The sequence below is a fragment of the Cavia porcellus genome, unplaced genomic scaffold, assembly GCF_034190915.1.
Source record: "Cavia porcellus strain 051 isolate PalLab524CR breed Dunkin Hartley unplaced genomic scaffold, mCavPor4.1 scaffold_25, whole genome shotgun sequence".
Taxonomy (NCBI): Eukaryota; Metazoa; Chordata; class Mammalia; order Rodentia; family Caviidae; genus Cavia; species Cavia porcellus.
The window spans coordinates 42,338,426-42,355,804 of record NW_026947508.1 but is presented as its reverse complement, the minus strand read 5'-3'; the positions used below and the strand labels follow the sequence as shown (position 1 = coordinate 42,355,804).

The following is a 17,379-nucleotide window of genomic DNA, read 5'->3' as shown; positions in this document are numbered from 1 at the left end:
AGTTGCCTCCAATTTTACTAGTAAATTTCTCCTAGTAAGATAGTAGGATCTAGTAGGAAAATTAAAGACTCTTGGTTATACATTTGACCTTCAAGTTGGCATGTCAAAGGAAGAGTAAAGAAGCCCTGACTATGGTTTCTCTCAACCCCAATTATGGCTTTAGATGTGGAGGAGAGATTTCTAGAGAAGGAAGGTAAAACAGTACTAAGAATGTATTTAATAGTGTATCAGTAAAATGATCATAAAATTGATTTTTTAAGTAATTGATGGAGTATCAAGAGAAGTTCCATTGTTTTAACTGAATTTCCAAGTATGTAAATTATACACTAAGTAATTTTAAGTGCTCAGTTGTTGAAATGACCAGTAAGATTAAGGTTTAGTGACAAAACAACTTTAATACAAAGGAAAAATATAGTAACAGCAAAAAGAGAATATACAAGAAGAATTTAGAGTTCTTAGAAGCCAGTGCTTTGATCTATCAACCACTGGTTAGACATAAGATATGCACTGTCCCTAGGTCTCAAAGAACCATCAGTCTGTATGTGAAAAACTTCAGTTCCAGAAAACTCCAAATCTGCTCGTAGTAGAGTTCTTATATTGAATCGGACGCTTAAGTGTTCTAGCTATGCAGCCAGAGTTCATCTTCAAACTCCCCCATCCCTAGTTTCCACTGAAGTCAGGTTAAAACAATAAAATACATCACTAAGAAATGCAAGTAATAACATTGTTCTGAAACAACAAGTAAACTTACAATTTTAGAAAGTCAGTTTCTTAATATATTCTTTTTTTTGGCACTGAGAATTGAACTCAGGACCAGGTGAACGCTTGCCAGGTGAACACTGTGCCACTGAGCTACATCCCTGGCAAAGTTAATAGATTCTCTAATCCTGAGCAAGTGTAAACCACTCTGGAGATAAGCAGGGTCAATCTAAATCAGATGAGATTAATCTAATACTAAAAACAAATATATTCTGTTTATCATCTGTACACCCTCCAGAAGATAAGCGTAAGTTACCCAAGATATAGACAACTTTCTACCTACTAGTAGTTTAATATGAGAAACCCAAATATTAGATATCCTTGCAATTATGGTGAAGTAGCAAAGGACATATCATCAATAGAAAATTAGAAAATATGCATGGGACACATTTTTTTCTTTTTGGATTTTTAGAGAATGGACATAAGAAAATCAGCGAGGTGAGCTCTGATTTCCTCAGCTTTGTGCCTGGAGACAAATTGTTTATTATGGCCAATCAAATAAAGAATAGGACTAAATCTCAATCGAACTGAATTGAGAAGACCTAGTAGATTCAGAGAGATAAAGGCGCAGGAAAATTCAAGGCTAAATCCTTGAAACAAGGGAGTTATTAAGAAAAAGAATTCCAGAAATATTCAAACAAAGATCCTTGAAAATTTTACTACTAAATTGTGCTTGGATATAATGACACTGCAAAACTGGGCAAAGAATTGCCAATGAGTCATATGACCAAAACTTGACAGAACTCATACAAAGCAGAGAAATACTCAAACATGAACCAGTCAGAGTGTAGAATTCTTGGTGATTTCACAAAAAATTCAGTGGTGCCCTTAGAAAGGCATACCATAAGACTGGGCTTGATCTATTATTTCAAGGTTACATAAACGACATATCAAAGCTTGAAAACAAGATGCTGTTGCAATAAAATCAACTTCAGGTAACAGCAGACAATCAAAATTAAGCCTAATCATCTATATTTTGTCAATATTCTGACATAAATTCAGATATCCAACAACATAATAACTCAACTTTCAGTATCTAATAAAAAGTGTTACCTGTGGCAAGGAAGAAAACCAGGAGAAAAATCAATAACCAGAATGAGATGCAGAAATCACAGAGATGCGAAAATTAGCATAAATAATTTATGGAGACAAGCATAGAAAGAAATGAAACATGCACAAAAGAACTAAAAAGTGCATCTCAAATGCTCATTTGAGTGGATGAGGAAGCTGTAGATGTAGCTACTATCGAAGGTAAAGTTAGCCAACCTGAAGAAACAGGAATAAAATCTTCCTAAAACTAAGCGCAAAGAAAAAAAGGTGAAACAGAAATTAAATGACTTAAAAAAAGTGATCAATTAATTTAATATATAATTTGAATCCCAGAATGAGAGGAAGAATTTCAAAAATAAAATATTGGAGAAATATTTCCATATTTGATGAAAACTATAAAACCAGAGCACCATGAAATAGAATGAACTTCAGGAAACACACACACACACACACACACACACACACACACCCTCCCATATATATATGAACCTCATCATGGCATATCACAATAAAATATGGAAAAAAGTGGTAATATAAAAATTCTGAGAAATGAAAGCAAAATTTCAAAAAGATATTTGTATACCCATGCTGATGACCATAATATTCCTAGTAGCTAATAAGTGAAAACAACCTGCACATCCATCAACATATTAAACAAACAAAATGCAGTATATGAATACAGTAAACATTATCAGCCTTTAAAAGGCAGGAAATTCTGATATATGCTACAAACATGAATGAAACTTGAAGATGTTGTGCTAAAGGCAATAAGCCAGTTACACAAAAGCAAATATTGTATACTTCCATGTATGTGAAATTCAGTAGTAAATTTCTTACAAACTCTTAGAGACGTAAACCAGAATGGTGGTTGCCCAGAATGGCAGAAGGAAGAAATGGGGAATTATTGCTTCATGGGAAAATGATTCAGATTTGCAAAATGAAAAGTTATTGAGCTGGTTGGTGGTGATGTTTGCAAACAACTGTAATATACTTTAAATACATTATCACTGAGCTTTACACTTAAAAACAATAAAGAAGTAAATGTCATAGTATATGTGTTTAATGACAAAAAAGACAAGATTCTTTAGTATTGCTTATTTTAATGTGTGAATAAGATGTCAGTGTTAGTCAGTATTAGTGTGGCACAAATATACTTTATTTTTAAAGTATTTTATATTTCAATTGAATAAATCTTTATGAGAAGGACTTTAACAACAAACAAACGTTGCTTTCTGATGAAATGCAATGCTCCCATTCTATTTATCTTTTCATCGTGTGTTCCCCCTGCTCTGAGATAATCATATAATTAACTTTATTAGTCTTTTTTATCCTATAGATTCTAGTATTTGACAAATATGCAATGTGATACATACAGAAGTTTATGGTAAACCTGTTTATAACTATTCCATGCTTTCTATAAGCTAAGCATAGCAACAAACAACAAATGCATAGCATTTTCTGTTTGCTATAAATCACATCCAAAGTCATAATGGAAAAAATAGAATCTGGATTCAGATCCAAGATCCACGTCACTCTCAGTTCTGTGCTTTTTACACAGGACTCACTTCCTCAGACAGGGTCACTTCTGTGAATTCCTTCCTTGTTTTTCAACAAACCACGTATTTTTCTCCATGTCATATATGCCTTTGTATCTTTTGTACCTCAAAAATCAGTAAGATAAATGTCTGAATACACCATTCACCACACATTTTCTTACTTTGAATGTGTAGTATGTGCACAGTAGTTTCTTTGAAATAACGATCTCACACTTTATTTAGCAAGGGAAAAAAATCATCGTTCATTTTAATGAGCTAATCCAGCACCTAAAAAAACACAACCTACTAACAGGTTATAAATCTACATTTGCAAAAACTACTGGCACAAAATGTAGAAAGGATTGTTCTCTGTGTACAGTATTAACAAGCAAACTCGAGAATAAATCCAAGGTTTTAAAATAAGAGAGAGTGTAGAGGGTTTATAATATGATCATCAGTTGTCTGAATTCTATCATGTGGTCAAAAGAAATTATTTAATCTTTGAGTTTGTTTCCTTATCTTTGTAGCGGAGATGCAGATTACAACCCGATAGCCAAATACATATGGGCATACAAGTACAGATTCTCAGGTTCTTTTCCAGATGATGAAACTGGAATCTCCCAAAGTGATAATGAAGGAAATTCAAATCTTTTCTAAGGAAATTGGGTTCCTCTAGGACAATAAATGAAAAATAACAATTCCAAGTAACACAAGAAATACAGAAAAATGACTGCACAAACTATCACCCACACACTCTAATTAGAGGTTAATAATCAATTGTAAGTGTTCTTTCTCCAAAGCCATTGACAGTGCTTCCTCATGGTGCCATGTTCATTTCCTTACTTCTATTAGTGCATTTCTTCTTGCTCGTCCACCCTGCAAAAGAATTTAAGCAAATCTATGCTTCCTTACGCATTTATATTAACATCAAAAGTTTTAAATGAGTTAAAATAATTGGAATATGTACAATCTACTAGTGTAAAACTTATAGAAAAATTTTGTGGGCCTGGCTAAATCCACTACTAAGTACACAATTTGCCAGTACCAGAGACCAATGCTGAGCCACCAATATGAAACTTGCTTCCAGAGTGATCAGCCATCTGATAGCAGACTGATTACAATGAAAGTATTCCATTGTGAAAGGGGTAGTATTTTATCTTTACTGAAAGTCAATTTCTCTGGATAAATTGCCTTTCAATTTCAGTTGCATTTCTTCTATTCAATGCTTCTACCCAAGCTACTATTTATGCACTTACAAAATGAATTGTCCACTGATTTGATATTCTATACAGCATTGATTCTGATGAAGAAAATCACTTCATAGTTAAAGAAGTGCAGTAGTGGGCTCATATTTATAGAATTTACTGATTGTATGCTCTCTACCATCCTGAACTAGCTGTTCGACAGAATCATGGGATGGCCTTTGGAACACTCAGTTGTACTTCCAACTAAGTGATCTATGTTTCAGAGCTCTTTCAGAGGTTGTAGGTGCCCTGAACCAGTGCACAATCCTCCAACATATGGTACTTTCCCAATACTAACCAAGAGGTGGAAATACCAATGGTGCTTACTGTGTGTGAGTGTCCTAGAGACACACTTTAAAAATGTTTCTTGTTCCCATGCCTTTATGCTTTGCTAACCTGGAGATCCTGAGAGCAGAGAAAGACCACTTCCACCAGAAGGCACAATAATGATTCCATTGGACTGGAAGTTCAGATTTCTACCCATTCACTTTGGGTTTTTCAGGGCTCCAGCTCAACAGGCTAAGAAGAGCATTATGTTGTTTTCTGGGTCACTGATTTGGACTACTAAGGGAACATTGGACTGCTCTCCTACAGTGAGATAAAAATGAGTATATCTGGAACACAGGCGATTAATTAGGGTATTTCATAGTTTTACAGTGCCCTATGATTAATCTACTTAGCGAACTACAACAATCCAATAGGAGAGTTGGTTGGGAAAGTGGAGTTCTACAAACATCAGTCATCTAGCGGGAGTCCGCAAAGGTGAAAAAGTATAGGATCCTTGGCAGCAAAAGTTGTAGAGTGTTCATGGTGGCAGTGATGGCTTCTGCTTTCCTCTACAGCTGGAGTCATGGTCCCTGGGAACTATGGTGGTACTTGCCACATAGCTGATAACGATAGCTACTGCTATTTAATGTTTCAGAGACCTCAGCTGCCCATTTCCCTACTTACGTGGGTGTGGTAAAACCAATACAGTTCATTCAAACACTTTCTACTCATTCAGTCATCTTGGAGATTTTGCACCATTGATGTCCTGAAGGTTAACCCTATTCCTGATTCTCTCCCAGTGCCATTTTTATTCATGGATAACTGGCTGTCCTACTCTGCTGTCTGGGTGACATCATTTAGTGACACTTTCAAATACTTGACACTAACAATTATCTGGACACATGGGTTAAGTTATTGTATAACAGGCAGATGTTAATCTGATGGCTATACAATAAATATTCTCTTGGTGCAAACTTTATTTGGAGCCATATATGTGATTTGTCACAACAATACTGGTCTAGTTTTCTTATTCTTGAGACAGATAAACAGTGTGTGTGTGTGTGTGTGTGTGTGTGTGTGTGTGTGTGTGTGTATGAAGGAGACTGTTATTAAGATTTTAAAAATAAACCAAAGGGTTATGTGGTTGGTGAAAAATAATTTGATTTTTAAAGTGATATTTGGAAATCAAATAATTTCTGATTAATAGTATCAGAAAATTATGCTGGAAGAAATTTTTCTGTGCACAATAATCTTGGCCTAGAATTCAGAAATGTAAATATTTTTATACATTTATATGTGACCTTGTATACGTGTTTTTACTTCTTGTGATAAAGTAAACAATTTTTCTTAGAATACATTATTGGTACATATTAATTGGATTTTTATGCATAAATGCATCTTGACTGACACTGATTTAAATACATCTAAATATATTTTGGGTTTTATTTTAAAACACTGGTAATACATCTATTTTTAAATCACTCCTATTGGAAAAGTATACTTTTGTCTTCAAGGATTTATAATATTATCAATATTATTTTTATTTCAGTTTATATTGAATGAGACAAAGTGACATATATTTATTCTATTTTTATAATAGAAAATTTCTACTTTGAGTAACCTAATGCATGTGGTAGACAAAAAATATTTAAACAAAATTAACACCATATGCTTATGCCTTTTAAAATTCTTGGAGGTAAGGTTGAAGATTTGAAAGGCAACATTAACATGGAAAACAGGGAAATCACAGTTAACATTGCCTGACAGTTATATCACAGGGGAGAAAGTATCTCTTTCCATGTCAACTTCAGCTCAAATGATGAGATAGTTCACCCCATCCTATAGGTGATTCACAATTTAAAATCAGAGACCACCCCTAGGTCATGTTATCTCTTGAATTATGTTGCCAGTTGTGGGGGAGGGAGAGGATAGCTCTTTCTGTGACATGTGGGCCTTTTCCAAGCCTCCTGGAAGTACTCTACATAAATCAAGGATTAGGTAACCAGACAGGAGGATGTGGAAGAATGCCACACTGGCTCTTTGAATTGTAAGGCTATTCTTATCTACTGTTGCTCTGAATTCCATTTTTTTCCCAGTCAAATGTACAACCTGTAACTCCCAGCAAACATAGGGTCAGAGGAACCCAGGTGCCTATTCCATTCCTCTACACAATGGAGGGGCTGCCAAAGTGGGAGGTGCTTGAGGCCTCACAACCAGCTTGTTGGGAAAAACTCAGGAGAATTTCAAGACAAAGGAGAAAAAGGCAATCTCAGATCTCCGGCTCATACAAGTCTGGGAGATACAGTCATGGAAGAAAATGGAAATCATACACCTGAAATCTCCAATAGGATAACAACCGAAGTAGAGAAACAATTTCATGAGACTGTAAAAGTAATCAAATCAGAAATACTATCTCAGGTAAAAGAAGAAATCACAAACATAATGAAAGAATTGCTCACCATATCTAAAGAAGACATAGATTTAAAAAAAAAAAAAAAAGACGAGTGCTGGGCATGGTAGCTTACTCCTGTAATTCCAGCACTCGAGAGGTTGAGGCAGGAGGATTATTGTGAGTTTAAGACCAGCTGAGGCTACAAAGTGCACTCAAGGCCAGCCGGAACTGTATAGAGAGACACTGTCTCAAAAAGACAAAAAAAAAAAAAAGACAAAAAAAAGAGGAGCATAGGAAAATGATGGAAATCTTGAATGACCAATGTAGAAAGGAATTGCAATGCATGAAACAGATCCAAAGAGAGATCCAGGAAATTAAAAAGTCAATCAAAAGCTGGCAAAACCAATGGAAAGAGACTGAAGATAAACTTTCAAACCTTAAAGACAGGATTGCAGCTAGTGATCATGAAAGGAAAGATCTTTTAAAAATAACAAGGAACCAGGATAACAATTCAGTGGCTGCAAGACAACACAAAGAAACATAATTTAAGAGTGATAGGTAAGTGAAGATGCAAGGGTCAATACAAGTGAAATAAAAAGGCTATTTACAGAAGTAATAGCAGAAAACTTCCCAAACATGGGAAAAGGATCTAGTATATGGATAAACATAGAACCCCAATTAGCCATAACCAGTGTAAATCTACACCCAGACATATAATAATCAAGATCCCAGAAATTTAGTACAAGAACAGAATATTAAAAGCTATTAGAGAAAAGAAACGGATCATCTACAAAGGAAAGGATAAGAATCATAGCAGACTTGTCAACATAAACCATCAAATCAAGAAGAGTTGGGACTGAACTATTTCAAATCCTGAAACCAAACAACTTTCAACCCAGATTGATGTACCCTGAAAATTATCTTTCAAAATTGATGTAAAAATAAGATACTTTCATGACAAAGAACAACTAAAGGAGTTCACGACCACCAAACCAACCCTACAGAGAGTGCTAAAGGGTATTCTAGAGAGAGATAAAGATGACCATGGCTCCAGGAACAGCAGCAAAAGAAGACCACCAAACAGGACAAGCAATTGAATGAAGGGACAAAGTGGAAGGCCAACAGGAGGAGGATAGTATGGCAGAGATAAACCAATAACTGTTGCTTGTAACCACTGATTTAGATCGCCTCAGGTCAGCAATAAAAAGAAACTCAGGGAGAGTGGATAAAGAAACAATATCCATCAATATGCTGTATACAAGAAACACATCTAACTGGAAAGGAAATTAAGAGACTGAAAATCAAAAGAGAGAAAACAATTGTTCTGTATGACAGGAGAACAGGAAAAAAAGCAAGAGTAACTTGCCCATTAATCACAGAATAAATAAGAAAGATATAGTATTTTCATACAATGGAAAGCTACCCAGCTATAAAGTAGAATAATCTTGAGGCTCTTGTAGGTAAATAGATGCAACTGGAGATCATGTTCATGGGCAAAACAATTTGAACTCACGTGGGTGAGCACTACCATAAAAAACAGGAGTTAGTGGAATCCAAAAAGCACAATAGATATATATAATAAAAGTGATGAGGGAGAAAACGTCTATGAAGGAAAGCTGGTAATCACTGTTAATTTCTTGTGGTCTTGTCTTGAACTCTTGTATTGTTTTCACAATTTTGTTAGGTTTGGTTTTATTCTATCTTGTTTTGTTAGATTTTACTGTGTCTAAAGGTATAGGCAGCTATTTTGAACATAATAGGATATATTATGGTAATCATGGTTGGTTTCCTATCATAAGTCCTATATTGTCTTTATTAATTTGTTTAATTGGTTTTATTCCACTTTGTTTTGATTTTATTATGTGTGATGGTATGAACACCTATGTTGAAGAAAGTGAGACTTTAGGTAGTCTTTGCTGGTTTCCTATCATCTTGTTTTAAGGTCCTATAATGCTTTCATTCTTTTGTTTTTATTGATTTTATTCTGCTGTGTTTTATTTGCTTTTGTTATGTGTGATAGCATGGACAATGGTTTTGAAGAAAATGAGACATTATAGTAACCGTTGTTCATTTCCTGTTATCTGGTTTTGAAGTACTGTGATGCTTTCATTCTTTTGATTGGTTTTATACAATTTTGCTTTGATATTATTGTGTGTGAAGGTATGGACAACTATTTTGAAGAAAATGAAAGACATTATGGTAGCCACTGTTGATGTCTTGTTATCTTGTTGTAAAGTCCTATGTTGCTTGCATAGTTCTGTGCTTATTTGCTTTGTTTTATCTTATTTTGTTTCGCTTTCTCTAAAATAAAAAAAAGTAAGCAATTGTGGGGCTTTCCTTTTTCAGACAAAGAAGGTTAACTAGTTTTAGATCAATGAGCAAGGATATGTGAAGTACAAAATAGGAATATTTCTGAAAAGACAAGTAGTTGTTTGCTTGTTCTGGTCAATAGAAGAATTTGCATTACAATAAAACATCTGATGTAGTACAGATACTATAACTAGATTAAGTTTAATATTTTGATATTGCCATTATAGCTCTCAGACAAGGTAACTTGTAGTTTCTGAATCTAATGAAGGAATGAAATAATAAGCCTTAAAGAGCACCATGCAAATCAATCAGCACTCCTCTGCCATGTCCAGATCATTTATAAACAAAAATGTTTTGTGAATTTAGAAGCCTGGAAAAATACTTTATTAGATATTTCATTAGTTTTTATGTAAACATGTGTATTTCTTTTAAGTTGAAAAGTATACAATTTCAGAAGATGCTTATATTTTCATATTGTGCTTACTGTATAATTAAACCAGAAATAAAAACTCTTTTTATTATTATTTGTTTTAGTTCTAAGTTTGGTAGACAAAAATGCTCAAATCGTTTCTGACTGAATTACAATTTGGAGGATTTTAAACAAATTCATACTCCTTGTGGTTTTGTAAAGGATTAAACACTTATGTTACTGAATAATCATTTTAAGAAATCCAAAAACACATCAGGTATAAAAAGTATCAGTCATGTTACTCTGGATCTGAGGAAAGCAGAAGTAAGACCAATTAAAGAGGCAAAGACAAATTTCCACAAAATGTCCACAAACATAAAAACAATAACAAATGGTTATTTTAAAACAAATTACCATAATTTTAAAAAGCTTTTAAATATGATTTATGATGAAGTTCAAATATAGAATTAACAATAAATCAATGACAGAAAAAGTCAGAACCTACTAACCTGGTCATAAAATAATCTAGTCTTTCTAAATTAAAAGGGATAAAATATTATTTTATTTCTTTGGTACTTATTAATGCATCAATGCAATAAATGATGTATTAAAATATCTTATATTTAGGCATATGAAATATATAGATACAGAAAAATTTTAATTATAGTTTAAAGAATAAGCAATATACTAAATGAGTATCTAGTCACAAATGTATTACTAAACATATTTATAAAATAATTGCATATATGCCTAGTTTTGTTTAGCATCTAAATAAAATTAATTGGTTTTAATTGACAGCTAAACTGGGCATATTTATCATGTACAACATGATGTTTTGGAAAATGGTTAAATTTTGCTAATCAACAAATGCAGTAGTTCACTAATTATCACTTTTGTAGTGAGAAAAATTATCTACTGCCTACATTTTTCAATAATAGAGCGTAATTAACTGTAGTTATTAGGTTGTAAACTTCATATGTTTAACTTGTTCCTATCTAGGTTGAGTTGTTAATTAACAACTTCCTTAATAATAATACAATATCTATATTATATTATAGAAAATATCTATTACCTTATATAAATATTTATATTTTTCTGTATTTTTACCAACTATTGTTGACTATTTACATTAATGTTTGTATCTAAGGAAAACAGGCCCATTTTTTCACTAGGTATAAAACATATTTTTCTTGTGAATCTACAAGTGTTATAAAATAAAAGTTTATGAAATAATCAACCTTCTAGTTATAAAAAGAACAAACTATTAGTAAAAATTACACATGAATAAGCCTCACATTTTTCTAATTGCAAGAAGCCAGTTGTATTATCCGATTTTACTTGCATAAACATGTAGAAAAGGTAAAATCTATACGTGTATGGACTCTATTTGTGTAAATGTGTAGAAAAGGTAAAATCCATAAAAGCAAGTAGGTTTGTTGTTACTTAGGGCTGAGAGTGAAATTAACTTCAAACAAGTGCAATATGACTTTTTGGGTGATAAAATGCTATAAAATTGTGTGATAGTTATTGCTGTACACATCTGTAAATGCATGAAAATAATTGAAATGTACATTTACATAAGTGCTTTTTATGATGTGAAACTTACATGTGAATAAAGAAGAATCAAAACTTCCCCAAGGTAGTGAGATGTAAAAATAATGATAATGTAATTGACAACTGCCATTATAACTTTTCTGAAAAAAAACAAATGCCAGAAAAGACACATCAAATGGCAAATAGCTTGCCAAAAATCAGAACAAATTCTAATCATGAAAAGACATCAAATACTAAATATAATAATGATAGGACATCAGATAAACCATTTTGAAAGAAATTCTATAATAAAGCAACCTGTGCTTATGAAACAGGTATGTGAAAAAGACAAAGGTTAAGGAACTATTTTAGATTAAAACAAATTTAAAAGCTGACAATAAGATGCAACATGTAGCTGGTCTTGGTGGCACATGAAAAATGGTAAAGATCATGTCACAGTGATATATGTGCACCCATTTTCATAGCAGCACAATTTGTAATAGCTAAATCTTGGAAACAACCAAAATGCCCATTAACCACAGACTGGATGAAAAAGATGTGGTATTTTTATACAATCAAATATTACTCAGCAATAAAAATGGATGATCTTGAGGCAACTTGCGACTATCCTCATAAGTGAAATAAGCAAGACTCACACTAGTAAGCATCACATTGTCTCGCTAATATAAAAAAATAATAAAAACAGAGAGTAATAAGATCCAAAATATATAATTGATATTGCAAAAATGAAAGGGAAGGAAAGTGCTCTAAAAGATATCTCTGTATGTATAAGTGTGTAAGATAAATGAACATATGACTAAATTTTTGTTGGATCATTAAACAGAATGGTTTACACCATCAATGTTTGTGTGTCTATCTACTTTTTCTGCTTTGGTTTTGCATCTTGAACAACCATTTCTAATATGACAATATGTAACATATCAACTAGAGAGTTCTTAGTGTTAATTTTTTTTGAATTCTGTATTATCTTACCTTTTCTTCTATTTTGTTTTTTTCTTTCTTTAAATAAGTAAAAAATAAATAAAATAAAAAGAATCATGACTCATCTTCCATGTAAAGATAGATAAAGCTTTCGGATTCTAACATCTATAATATTAATAATGCTATAATACTGCATCAAATATAAAAATTGAACTCAGTTCAAATTCTTCAGCCTCATATCCTGTCCAAAACTAATCCTGCATATCCTGAAAGGCTGTCCTCTGGGCTCAGAAAGCCACCCATGTTGTTTAGAAGTCTCACTTTTTACTGCCTTATGTTTATAGAGGCTGTTTAAGAATCGGTCACTTCCCCAGTCAGTCCGTGAGAGCCCTGAGATATTAAGTCTCCTTTCTTCCTGAGTCCTTCTTGCACACACAATGAATGTATACTGAATGCATATTGAGGGGATGATGAAGAAGGAGCCCTCGTCTCCCATCTCCAAGGAACTCAGGTACAGTACACTGAAGGAAAATGCACACTGACCGTGTAGCTGGGGGTCCTGAGTGTTGGTCTTGGTCCTGCCATACACTCACCTTGAGGCCTGGGAAACTTGTTGACTTCTCATAGCCTCATACCCCCTTCTGATACCCCCTTTCCTTCCAGTGGAAAGTAGGAAAATGACAGGGTTTGTGGGTAAAGGCAGTGAGAGAATGTTCACTGTTCAAAATGGCCTATGGCTGGAACTCCTAGTATGCCTCCATATACTTTCCTCTTTTTATATGAATTCAAAGACTAGAGCTTATTGACAAGACACAGATCATTTTCCATCTGTCTTAGGTACTTTGCTGTCATTGAGAAAAACACCCAAAACCCACATTTTAAGGAGAAGTTTATTTTGGATTACAGTTTCAGTGAATTTAGTCCATGGTCTTCTGGCTCTAAGGTTGAAACAGCATGGCAGACCCACATTGTGGGAGCAAGTTGTTTGTGGCCTCACTGCCAGGATGTGCAGAGAGAAAGAGCTGGGTTGAGAATACACCCTACCACATGATGCCCACCTCTTTCAAAAAGTCCCAACCTCAAAATATGAGATGTTTGGGGGAAGATTTTAGATCTAAATCATAATACCATCATCCTAATCCTATACGGCTAGATACTGCCACGTAACTCAATCTTGACCAACAAGGTATTAGTGAAAATTTTACGTGGAGCTTTCAGGAATTATTCACTGGAATTTAGAAACAATGACTGTAGTTTAGATAACCATGTTAAACAAGAATATGTATGCCAGTAGAGCAGTAAGATTAAAGGAGCAAAGTTCTTTTAAAAATTATAAGCTGAGTAATTTTTATCTCTATCTAATATGACTTTCAATACTCTTTCTAGGGTTGGTTTGGTGGACATAAATTTCTTCAGGTGTTCTTTGTCATGGAAGTATCTTGTTTCTCCTTTGAATTGGAAAGAAGGTTTTTCTCGGTATATCAATCTGGGTTGAAAGTTGTTTTCTTTCAGGGTTTGGAATACTTCACTCCAAGTTCATCTTAACTTGAGAGTTTGGGCTGAAAAGTCTGCCATGAATCTAATGGATTTTCCTTGATAGGTGAGTTGTGTCTTTACTCTTAACAGCTTTTAGTATTCTGTTCTTATGTTGTATGCCTGAAATTTTAATTATTATATGTCTGGGTGTAGATTTACGTTGTTAGTGTGTAAAATAAACATATTACTAAGTTTTTGTTGGATCATTGAACAGAATGGTTTGTACTCTCGTTGTTTGAATGTTCAATTTCTATGCTTTAATTTTGTGACTTGAACAACTATTTTTCTTCTTTTTTTCTTTTTGAACCATGGATTGAACTCACAACCTTGCATTTGCCAGACAGGCACTTATACCACTGAGCTAAATCCTTGGCCCTAATGAACAGTTCTTTCTAAGATGACAGTATGTAATTTATCAACAAGTGATTTCTTAGCATTAATTTTTTGAAATTCTATATTATTTCTATCCTTTTTTCTATTTTGATTTCTTTTTTCTCTTTAAATAAAAAACTTACAAGCTACTGCACAAGTCTTGCTTTGTCCATGTTCAGACTTACACGAAAAAATCTTTCACATCTAAACTACTTTATTAATGAAATCAATTTAGGACCTTATATAGTGGGCCCCTGACTTATAAACTTAATTTATTCATGAAAGCTGATTGTAACTCAAGTTGGTTGTAAGTCAAGGTTAATTTTTGCATAAGAAATGATGGACATACCCATAATGCATTTTGTACCACCCAAAGTACACCTTAACTCACTTTTTCACAATAAAATTGGTTGTATGATGTACATAGTTTATCAGAAACACCAATAATTGTCCTAGTATATTCACAAAAAAGTTATAAAATATGCCTAGCCTACCAGAAACAACAATTGCATAATGTACTCACTGTTCAAGTTGACATTTTTGGCTGTAGGAAGGGAGGATGAAATGGAAGGTGGTTACTGTTCGGAAGGAGAGTTACCTTCCATAAGAACACCTGAAATCTGGCTCTCTGCTGTTCTTTCTCTTCTTGGGAGAGTCTGTAGCCTACTAGGACCTTCTTCTGCTTCACTAGATCTCAACATTTTCAAAACTAAAAACTGGTTTAAGATTGTTTGTTTCTGTCTTTCCTTTAACACTGTTCTATAGTATGACATGGAATTGTCACTAAACAAGTTAGTGCAATGATTGGCTTTTTCTCTGTCTGGGTGGATCTTCTCTATAAATGTTTATAGCTCTGTCCATGTTTTCAGGATTTTCTTTATTTCTAAAGAGCATTGTGGCACTGACTGTTGATATTCCCCTTCCTCTTCAGAAAGCTCCTTGGCATTCATTCTCTGTTGCTGTTTCTGAAGTTCCTCTGCAGATAATTCTGACTATTCCTCCATTAGTTCCTCACAACCACCAGTGTCTACCTGCAAGCCTACCAACTCTGAAATAATGACAATGTCTTCAACCACAGGTCAGTTGAAGGCTCAGGCTCCCCTACAAAGCCTTCAAAGTCTCTCTCCTCTATAATTTTGAGCAGATCCAGTGTCCTTAGATATTGGCTCAGGATTTCACAATTAACTACACACAGGGAAGTGTGCTGTAACATTCCTTCCAGAACTCTTTAAGAATTGAATCAGATTGAATCAGCATCCATGAGCTCCACATTTCAAGGTCATTCTCCAGTCAAAATCTTGGGTTCCTCTGAATCCCCTTGGCAAACTCCTTGTGTAAGGAACTCACATGTTATTTATTTCTTTCCTAGCAAGGACCAAGTGCTCTTTAGAGGGCTCTTCAGAACCTTTAGAGGAAACCATTTTCTGAAGAAAACTATTTTCTGAAGTACTGGTGAAGAAATACTACCATATACACTCAGATCTAATCACCTGCCAAACCTATTTGAGGCCTTTCTGGACATTGGAATTTGTCCTGATCACATGGCTTTGCTACTGCAGTGTGAGCATGGCTCAGGATCATGTGGACATATGTAGCATGTCTCCCACACATGACAACAAGGAGAAAATGCAGTAGGAGCTGCTATGAAGGGGTAGATGCAACTGATGTCTCAAGATGGCCCTATCATGTAGATCATGCTGTACCAAATACAGAGAAGCCAGGCTCTCCGACCTTTAGAGGAAACCATTTTCCACTTTACACACCAGGTGAATGTGGAGGTTGTGAATTCAGGGGTGCACAACTTTAAAGTTCATGAAATTGAACCTTTGCTCCTCTTCCAGCTGGTTCCCCACTTCCTGCATGAGTCTTGGGACCTGGATACTAGAAGGAGTTTTCTGCATAATTTAATCTATGCTGCCTTAGAGCTCTGAAGTTACTATAAACAACTTCAGACATCCCACTTCATAGATGAAGAAACAGAGCTCACAATGACATAGAGACTTACCCAAGGTCACATAGGTGCCAGTGGGCAAAGTTCAGTCTTTCCCCCTTTTCTAATCTCCAAACTTCCTAAACTCCCATGTTTCTACAAACATCTAGCACCTCCTTCTCTTTTTGTGTGTAACAGGATTCATTTTACCTTCCCAGCTTTACTAAAGTATAATAAACAAATAAAAATAATTTATATTTAAGTTGTAATAACTTGATACAAGCACCATGCATTTAAAAATGATGGCCTCAATCAAATTGATCTACACATCTATTATTTCTAGTTACCATCTGTGTGTGTGGTAAGAATATTTAGAATCTAATTTCTTAGAAACTTCAAGTATACAGTGTGGCATCATTAAGCACACTTGCCATGCTGGTTCACCTTGTAGCAGAAAGTCTGGGCACACATCCCTGAGAAACCTGTTTGCCCAGCTGTGTGAAGCAAAGCTGAAGCCCTTTTCGCTTTAAGCTGTGTCTCCCTTTCTACTTATCCCTGGGAGCTTGGGGAACTCTGAGCCCAGAGAAGGCTCTTCTTCACTGCCGTCCCTCTGAAACCAAGTGAACCGGAGTGAGATTTCAGGGCGTGCCCTGCCACCTCCCCAGGGCAGGGCCAGTGCTCACCCACAACCTTGCCCGAACTGTCTCAGCAGCTGCTAGAGGCCAGGCCACAGTGACGCCACATCTCTGCAGCCCAGGACCCAGAGGCTGAGAAACCGTACTCCAGGAGGCTTGAGGCTGTGCTGGGCAGGTAAGAGGCAAATGAGTTTTTAGTGACTAGATTATATAACTCTGTTCCATTTTTTTGTCCTCCTTTCACAATCCCTGGTTCTCTGACATCATGTTGCTGATTTTTCTTCTATATAATACTGCTTTTCTCTGGGAATTAAACATCTAACTCATCTCCCAGGTGCCATCTGGACACAGGAGCACTCCAAATGCTTGGCCTCCTGGTGACTGGGGAAGATCACCAAGAGGAAGACAGTGGGTGCCCATCTTGGCCATCATAGATGGTGTGTTTTCCCCTGCAGGATTTGGCCT

The 17,379-nt window shown here is 34.9% G+C and overlaps 1 protein-coding gene across 13 annotated transcripts in view; it reads left to right on the top strand.

Annotated features, from left to right (window-relative positions):
- Positions 1–17,379, top strand: part of LOC100713782 (sodium/glucose cotransporter 4) — a 145,855-nt gene that overhangs the window by 45,818 nt on the left and 82,658 nt on the right. For all 13 annotated transcript variants that reach the window (XR_010043172.1, XR_010043169.1, XR_010043170.1 and 10 more), the window contains exons 3-5: positions 13,954–14,041; positions 15,281–15,427; positions 16,992–17,089. The gene's annotated coding sequence lies outside the window, so the exon portion shown is untranslated. The remainder of the gene's footprint in view (positions 1–13,953; positions 14,042–15,280; positions 15,428–16,991; positions 17,090–17,379) is intronic.